Here is a 9,740-nt window from a genome sequence, read left to right as displayed (position 1 = left end):
GGCCAGGTAATTTACGTAACGAACCTGACACTTTCTTATATATGGCATCAGGCAAGGGGCGGTGTCGTCTCTGAATTTTTCGCTGTCTGGGCCGCGCTGGCGAACCTGGTCTGCTGATTGTAGCCACGATAAAGCAGTTGGCGCTCGGGTGGGCCTCGTGAACTTAACAGGTGATTAGGGGAAGATCAGGAAGTCTGTGTTTTGAAAACGGGACACTGTCAAGTGTTTACTGATCCTCGTGACAAGGGGATAATCTATATTGCTATGTTTGACAGCAACATCTTTGTGAGACAATCAGTTTTACTTATAATTGGTAAAAACTTTAAGTGGTGATTGGGGGCAAGCGACACACCCTTTTATACCCGTGACTCAAAGAGGAAAAGGGTATATTGGATTCGTTGAAAAGTAAAAAACTGGAACCCTTGGAGAGGGCATCAAGATTTCAGTTGGAAGTGTGCAACGCAGAAAAGGAGTCGGGTCCGACCCCATAAAGCAAATATATTCTTGACCAGCTTAAGTAGACGAGGCGATCTAGTCGTGTCCGACTGTCCCTTTCTACGCGAACTAGTCTGTCAGTTTTAAAGCTATCACACCCAGAAAAAAAGCACGAACAAAATCAAGAACATTTTTCATGATTTGACAACAATCCGTTCGCTAAGTTCCGTTCATATAAAACGAACACCGCGTGGTCAAATCATGAACATTTAGGTGTAATTGTGAACGCTTCACTGAAAAATGGCTTGACAGAAATGGGGAGAACGCTGTTCTTAAATTATCAACACCGTTTATGAAAACATGGTTGTAGGTCCCGATTGTCCGCAATCGAAAGATTAGCTCGGTGGTCCAGCTGCTAGAGCTTCCGTCTTTGACACATGGTAGAACAGGTTCAAGTCCGCGAGAAGGTGGATGTGAACTGTAAGTTTTATTAAAATATTATTTGTAATGTTTATATGTACCTCTATTATTAAATAAATTATTTGTCATCAGAAAAATAACCAAAATACATTAAATTCCGGCAATAACAAAACATAAGGAGGGAAATTAAATAAATCTCTACCAGGCAGGCGTCCAGAAAGTCTAGCATGTATGTACACAAACCTCGTTATACCCGTTACTCGTAGAGTAAAAGGGTATACTAGATTCGTCGGAAAGTATGTAACAGGCAGAAGGAAGCGTTTCCAACCCCATAAAGTATATATATTCTTGATCAGGATCACTAGCCGAGTCGATCTAGCCATGTCCGTCTGTCCGTCTGTCCGTCTGTCCGGATGAACGCTGAGATCTCGGAAACTATGGGAGCTAGGCTATTGAGATTTGGCGTGCAGATTCCTGAGCTTCCTACGCAGCGCAAGTTTGTTTCAGTAGACTGCCACGCCCACTCTAACGCCCACAAACCGCCCAAAACTGTGGCTCCTACAGTTTTGATGCTAGATAAAAAATTTTAACTGAAATGTAATGTTCTCATCAATACCTATCGATTGACCCAAAAAAAAGTTTGCCACGCCCACTTTAACGCCCACAAACCGCAAAACCCTGTGACGCCCACAATTTTCATGCTAGATAAAAAATTTTAACTGAAAAATTTGCCACGCCCACTCTAACGCCCATAACGCTTAAATCTGTATACCGCCGGTAGGTGGCGCATTTTAATCTCGCTTTGCTGCTTGCATATCTCCATTTAGCTGAGTAACGGGTATCTGATAGTCGAGGTACTCGACTATAGCGTTCTCCCTTGTTTTTTTCAGATTTTTATGTTCTCAAGTTAAGCCCGAAATGTTTTTAAACTGACACCATTCGTTCGGAACCCAGCCCTAAAGTTTCGGTCACATTTTATGAACGACAAACGGGCTTACGCACTTCTTGAACGGATTTTTTTCTGGGTGCAGGTAGTATATATAAGTTAACACATTGTTAAAAGCATTGATTGCTTAGCCAAAAGGGGTGCAATGCCCTAGATAAAGTTTACCCGGAACAACTTGCGCCTATACTGCATCTTTTCCAAGATTCCACTCAGACAAAAATGCACCCTACATTTTAGAAAAAGCGAGGAAGAACGCTATAGTCGACTATCAGATACCCCTTACTCAGCTAAAGGGACCAAAAAGAAATGGAGATATGCAAGCAGCAAAGGTAGACAGATTTATGCCTTATGGGCGTTAGAGTGGGCGTGGCAAACTTTTTTTGGATCGATAGGTATTGACGAGACTAATACATTTCAGTTAATGTGTTAGTCATGCTTGGGCGCTCCGTGGGCGTTTTTGGACCAATTGATAGGTATTGACGAGACCAATACATTTCGGTAACAATTTTTTATCTAGCATGAGAATTGTGGGCGCCACAGGTTTGGGCGGCTTGTGGGCGTGGCTTATTCGCGGAACAAACTTGCGCTGCGCTCAAAGCTACGGAACCTAAGTATGAAATCCCAATTCTCAATATTTTATAGTTCCCGAGATATCCGCGTTCATATTTACGATTTTTTTTAAGTTTGTGAGCCGTTTGTGGGCGGTAAAGTGGGCCTGGCAAACTTTTTTTGGGTCAATCGATAGGTATTGATGTGAACAATGCATATCAGTTAAAATTTTTATTCTAGCATCAAAATTGTATGAGCCACAGTTTTGGGCGGTTTGTGGGCGTTAGGCACGCTGCTGAAACAAACTTGCGCTGCGTAAGAAGCTCAGGAATCTTCATGCCAAATCTCAATAGCCTAGCTCCTATAGTTTCCGAGATCTCAGCGTTCATCCGGACGGACAGACAGACGGACAGACGGACATGGCCAGATCGACTCGGCTAGTGATCCTGATCAAGAATATATATACTTTATGGGGTCGGAAACGCTTCCTTCTGCCTGTTTCATACTTTCCGACTAATCTAGTATACCCTTATACTCCTACAGTTGTGATGCTAGAATAAGAATGTTAACTGAAAGTTTTTGTTCTCATCAATACTTATCGATTGATCCAAAAAAAAAATTGCCACGCCCACTCTAACGCCCATAACGCTTAAATCTGTCTACCGCCTGTAGGTGGCGCATTTCAATCTCGCTTTGCTGCTTGCATATCTCCATTTCCCTTTGGTCCCTTTAGCTGAGTAACGGGTATCTGATAGTCGAGGTACTCGACTATAGCGTTCTTCCTTGCTGTAAGCTATGTTAGGTGCAATAATAAGGAGTCGCCCATCCACGAAGTGGCCGCCGGAGTCCCTCAAGGAAGCGTACTAAGCCCGATCCTGTACTCCGCGGACATCTCCATGTTTACGTGTAACTTCAGCATGACATGCACGTATGCGGACGACACAGAGTTCCTGGTCTCCGCAGCAACCAATTGTATATCTTGAACCATGGTTAAGAAGGTGGAACATAATCATTAGTGCCGAAAAGTCCACACACACAACTTTCTCCCTGAGACCAGGAATCACCTCATCTGTCGCATTGAACGGTGCAGCCATCACCCAGCAGCCCACGACAAAGTACATGGGACATCATAGTGGGTAAAACCACGCTTATGAAGTCCAAAAATCGTTAACTGTGCTTGCTGCTCCAAAGAAGTAAACTGTCCACAAGAACTAAGCTCATTTTATCAAAACGCTTATAAAACCAGCTTGGACTTACGGAATTGAGCTGTGGGGTACTGCCGCAAGTACACACATCAAAAAACTGGAAAGGGCTGAAAACAGTAAAAACAAGGAAGAACGCTATAGTCGAGTACCTCGACTATCAGATACCCGTTACTCAAAGGGAAATGGAGATATGCAAGCAGCAAAGCGAAATTAAAATGCGCCACCTACCGGCGGTAGACAGATTTAAGCGTTATGGGCGTTAGAGTGGGCGTGGCAAAATTATTTTTGGATCAATCGATAGGTATTGACGACACCAATACATTTCAGTTAAAATTTTTTATCTAGCATGCAAATTGTGGGCGTCACAGGTTTTCGCGGTTTGTGGGCGTTTAAGTGGGCGTGGCAAACTTTTTTTTAGGTCAATCGATAGGTATTGATGAGAACAATACATTTCAGTTAAAATTTTCTATCTAGCATCAAAACTGTAGGAGTTACAGTTTTGGGCGGTTTGTGGGCGTTAGAGTGGGCGTGGCAGTCTACTGAAACAAACTTGCGCTGCGTAAGAAGCTCAGGAATCTGTACGCCAAATCTCAATAGCCTAGCTCTCATAGTTTCCGAGATCTCAGCGTTCATCCGGACGGACAGACAGACGGACAGACGGACAGACGGACAGACGGACAGACGGACAGACGGTCAGACGGACAGACGGACAGACGGACAGACGGACAGACGGACATGGCTAGATCGACTCGGCTAGTGATCCTGATCAAGAATATATATACTTTATGGGGTCGGAAACGCTTCCTTCTGCCTGTTACATACTTTCCGACGAATCTAGTATACCCTTTTACTCTACGAGTAACGGGTATAACTATATCATATCAAAAAACAAAAAAAAAATCTCAGTGGAAGTGCGCTGAATCATATTTATTCCGAAACCAGGCACGCCAGATGCTGAACTGGGGTCCTACAGGCCAATTAGTCTCTTAGACATTCTCTCCAAAATGTTGAAGAAATGTTATCCATCCAGTAGTGCCATAAGGTTGTGATCTATTTATTATATAAGGAGAATGATTGTCTGTCTTATAAGGAGAATGACTACCGACAGTCAGGCCACGGTACACGAGAATGTCCGAAATTACCCATCGGAACATGCGGCAGTACTTGCTAGACATTAATTATGTTATAGCTTGATTAATAGAATTTAAAATAAAAACTTTTTGACATAACGTAGAGTACTTATTTATAAGTCTTAAAATAAAAATCAGTGATCTAAATGCAATAAGCATTAATTGGCTTCCATTTCAGTTTCGCTGCTGTTTTTGTGGGGACGACAATTGAGAACATGCCACGGGAGAGATCCGATTCCGATTGCGCAGATAAAAGCAGGTCGAATGAAAATACCTATCGAAAAATTCCTAAAATACGAAATTGTGGAACTGTAGAGTGAAGCCAGATTTTCATTACGCGGTATTTAGTATACAGTAGTCCGATTTCCATTGTTCGGTAATTTTGGTATATTTCAATAGGTGTCGCGAAAACAAGTACTATTTCAAAGCAGATATTCCACGGCATTGTTCGGCTTATTCATTAGAGCCTTCGAGGGAGGCAAGTGCTGAACCAATATTTTGAATGATTTTAATTTTCATCATCTAATATATTGTTCTGTATATATTTATAAGTTGCAGCGTTATTTTTTCGTCTCAACGGACTAATTAAGCCTCTTAAATATTATTTTTTGTTGGTTTCCGGCACTTAGTTGGCCGCAAGGAGCAGAAAAAATTCAAGCAAAAAGCGTAAAATAAGTTTTTATACTGGATTCCATTTTAAATGCGGCTAGTGCTAGAGCTGTTTACAAAATTATATCCACGAAACGAGCCCAATCGATTAATGGCAAATGCTGTTAGTGCTGGTTCCCTGGATCGCGAAAATGCCTCTAACATTTTGGGTGAACTTCCATTTAGCTCCAACGCCCGATTTCGCCAAATTTTCAATATCCACGTTATTTGGGGTCCTGATTACGGGAAAAATAGTCCAAGTTGGCGCAAATAACGGGATCATGGAAAATAACGGTAAAAACTGTTTTTCGTAAATATCTTCGAATATATTAACTTAATCAATAAGTTTGCCAGGGAGAAATGAAAAAAAAAAATGAGTAATTTATGTTTTATACATTTTTTCTGTAAAACTAATAGTTTTCGTTAAAAACGCCAAGATTACATTTTCACAAGGTTTGAAAATAAGAAACCGTTGGAGCACACTTGCGTCATTTTGCCCGATATACAGCACGAAAGATTGTTGTTATATCGGCTTGTCGGTATCGATATCGATGTCACTCGTTCTTTTAGTGATGGTACGACCAAGACATGAGAGCGGCATTAAAATTTTTAAGAACACGAAGTTAAAATAATAAAGTCTATATGAAAAGTATAAGCAAATATAAGTGTTGGAAAGAGCATTTCAGTTGTCGTAGTTAAAAATAAAGGTAAGAAAACAAAATAAAATTCAAATTATAAAACGGAAATAAAATGTATGAACAAAAATTATATGAAAAGCATTTCTAATGTCGCAAGCATTTTCTTCTTTCTTAGTACTATCTTCGATATATATGTATGTGTGTACCAGATTTTTATTCCCTTGAGAGGGTATAATGATTTCAGTCAGAAGTTTGCAACGCAGCGACGGAGACGTTTCCGACCCCATAAAGTACATATATTTTGATCAGCATGACTAGACGAGTCGATCTGGCCATGTCCGTCTGTCCGTCTGTTCGTCCATTTCTACGCAGCTAGTCTCTCAGTTTTAAAGCTATCGAGCTGAAACTTTCCCAAAAGTCTTATTTCTTTTGCGGGTATTATATAAGTCGGAACTAGCCGGATCGGACCTCTATATCTTATAGCTACCATAGGAATAATCGAAAAAAAAAAATTATATCTTTGGTGTTTTTTAACATATAACTTCCTAAGCTTGGAAATAAAATTTTTAAATTAGTTTTGAATTTCGTATTAAATTTTATCAAAATCGGACGACTATATCATATAGCTGCCATAGGAACGATCGGAAAATTGGTGGGAAAATAATAAGAAACAAATTATAGCTTTGGTGTTTTTTTAACATATCACCTCCTACGCTTGGAAATAACATTTTTTAATTAGTTCTGAATTTCGAGTTTAATTATATCAAAACCGGACGACTTTATCAAAAAATTGCCATAGGAACGATCAAAAAATTGATGGGAAAATAATATGAAACAAATTATAGCTTCGGTGTTTTTTGACATATTATCTTATACTATTGGGAATATCATTTCTTATATTTTTAAATTTAATAATTATAACTGCAAGGGTAAACAACCTTCGGCTTGCCGAAGTTAACTTCCTTTCTTGTTTTCTACTAGTATATTTCTCTAACTGGGAAAAAGGAACATAAACCAGATTTATCGATTAATCGAAACTATCTGACTTCATTTTTATGGCTGGATATTGAAATTTTTTTAAATGTTGACCTCACCTCCTATTTAAAATATTTATTTTAGGTATTTTTTGAAAACCATTAAGTTTTCGGAAAAAATGATTATAACATAAAAGATCCGTTTTATAAATATCTTTTGTTTTTTGTTGAACATTTTTTTTTATTTTCCTTATATTTTCGGAAAAAACAGCAAAAAACCAAAAAATTTACGTTATTTTCCAAGTTTGATCAAAATCGGGCGATGGAGCTAAACGGAAGTTTATCGCACCGTAATAAAATGTGTAATTTTACAAAATGTTTTTCTCATATAATTATAATAATAATATAACTTTTTTAGGCGATCAACACTTTGTGCTTGGGCGACCTGATCCGTGAACCGCCGCGGCAACCAGCGGCGCCGACTAGCGGGTGGAACCCCAACGAGTCGGCAGGAGGGAACAACTGATCGCGCTGACGTCGTCGCCGACGCGGCTGGCGTGCCGAGCATCAAGGGGACGCTGAGGAGGTGGAACATTCTATTCCAACTGGCGTCCATGGTGAAACCGGAAACCGGATAGACAAAACTGCATACAACAGGGCATGCAAGGACCTAAACAAGATTCTGCTAGACCTTGTAACGAACACACTCTATGAGCGTTGTCCACCCTAACACCTCTGTCTACGCTTTGACCGGCCTGCTCAGGGAGATGGGTGTGGGTTTGTGTTAAGATGAAACAAGAGTGTCACAGAACTAACAATAGTAGACAGAGAGACGGTAACGATAAGAATTTTTAACCCATCGGCTAAGATTCGGACGAGAGACTGTACCTATCGAAGACGGAGGCCCAGATGTTATTGGCCACCTTCTATACCCACCCTACCTGTGAAGTCTCATTAGACTCCACCCTTAAAACAACCGCTGCGCTACATCCTCTAAGGTGCCCTCAAAAGATCACAAATTAATTCATCTTAAATTTCATTTAATACGGCAAACACGATAATATGGTTCATGGTTCTTAATACTACAAATCCTAACACTAAAGCCTTAAGACTAAGCGTTTTTTACGCCAAAAGACTCTCTATATGATCGAGTGTCAGTACAAGATTATCAAATAGGAAAAGAAATGGATATTTTGTTTACGTTAAATTATTACAAAACTGATTACATATTTTATCGATACGCGGCAAGCTTATTCAAAAATTACAGGAAATCACTTAGGCGGATTACGTTAAATTAGATAAGTGCAAACGATTCTTATTTAATATTTATATCAATACGCGAATGTGGAAAAATTACATGTATATATTGGTACCAAAAGTGCGCGGGCTCAGACAAGAATGAATATATATGTAGGAATGTAAATGATTTACGGCTATGCCGTACTTACGAACTCTCCAACGAAGTCAGCAGGCCTGATGACGATCGATGTGCGCTGTAGGATAATTTAATTTAGGTGTATATATGTCATACTATGTCGTAAGCACACACGCAAGTATAAAAGCTAAATAGGAATCGTAAATTAAATTAGAAACTCGTCATACAAATATTTAAAATAAGAAAATTAAACTACAATCGCTTTAGCGATACAAAAACGAGTTGGCAGTCCCGGCCAAAATTAACTGGAAGCAGAATTGGAACTGAAATTCCAATTGGGATGCGGCGTCCGCCTCCGATGTCTTGTCCGAATTACGCCGAATCGGCGCCGGTGCGTTTTTCGCCCGAACTGCAACGTGATCTGACTTGTAGATCGTGGTGCGGGCTTGGCAAGGTCAAAACCTCACGCGGGTTGACTGCGGCGATTTTTGAAGCCGCTTATGGTATGCCGATGATGAAATTAATCCAGGTGTGGCAAAGAAGACAGATTCCTTTCACGCGGTGTGCGGTATAAGAATCCCAAATGGCGATTATGGCCTGGCGCTGAAGAATGTATGGTTCCGCTGATGAATCGCTGCACGCGGCACCTGCTCCTTGCTGTGCGCAGAGGGAGGACTGTAAAACTTCTGTCAATTCCGAGAATTTGCACGTGGGTCTGGTCACTGCTGTTTTCCGGGAATTACAATTAGATTTTTCCAATATATCGTCGAATAATCTTACCACCAATATTGGGAGTGATAACAGGTCGTACTGCTCAACCAAAATTCCTAGAATTTCACACGCGGATGTGTGGATGCGAACGGGTTTGAAAATTATAGCACTTTTTGCAGAGAACGAACCGATCTCGGGAGAAGCTTGCGACAAAGAGGAGGAAATCATGGCGTCTAGAGTGGATGTAGGATGCACAAAATCCCCAAAATCCATAAAAATGGTATTTTTGGTATTCTAGCGAGGATCGGATCCTTGCTACTGAAGGGTTGCATCTGGGCTATTTATGTTAATTACCATGGGTAATGTCTTGACTAGGAATGCCAACTTGGCCGAAAATACTGACTCCCACAACCTAAAGAAAGAAAAAATTGCATGCCAAGTTTTGTTCGTTGCATTTATTTTTATTGCCGTTACTCGCAGAGTAAAAGGGTATACTAGATTCGTCGGAAAGTATGTAACAGGCAGAAGGAAGCGTTTCCGACCCCATAAAGTATATATATTCTTGATCAGGATCACTAGCCGAGTCGATCTAGCCATGTCCGTCTGTCCGTCTGTCTGTCCGTCCGGATGAACGCTGAGATCTCGGAAACTATAAGAGCTAGGCTATTGAGATTTGGCGTGCAGATTCCTGAGCTTCTTACGCATCGCA

At 40.5% G+C, this 9,740-nt stretch overlaps 1 long non-coding RNA gene across 1 annotated transcript; it reads right to left on the bottom strand.

The window, feature by feature from the left end:
• Positions 1–7,968: 7,968 nt before the first annotated feature.
• LOC136117261 (uncharacterized) lies at positions 7,969–9,438 on the bottom strand. Its single transcript, XR_010654701.2, has 2 exons — positions 9,101–9,438; positions 7,969–9,045 (listed from the first exon to the last, which is right to left on the bottom strand). It is a non-coding gene; the product is annotated as an uncharacterized lncRNA (long non-coding RNA).
• Positions 9,439–9,740: the final 302 nt, after the last annotated feature.

Source organism: Drosophila suzukii, chromosome X, assembly GCF_043229965.1.
Source record: "Drosophila suzukii chromosome X, CBGP_Dsuzu_IsoJpt1.0, whole genome shotgun sequence".
NCBI lineage: Eukaryota > Metazoa > Arthropoda > Insecta > Diptera > Drosophilidae > Drosophila > Drosophila suzukii.
The sequence above is the reverse complement of the archived record's forward strand: the minus strand, read 5'-3'. Positions and strand labels throughout refer to the sequence as shown.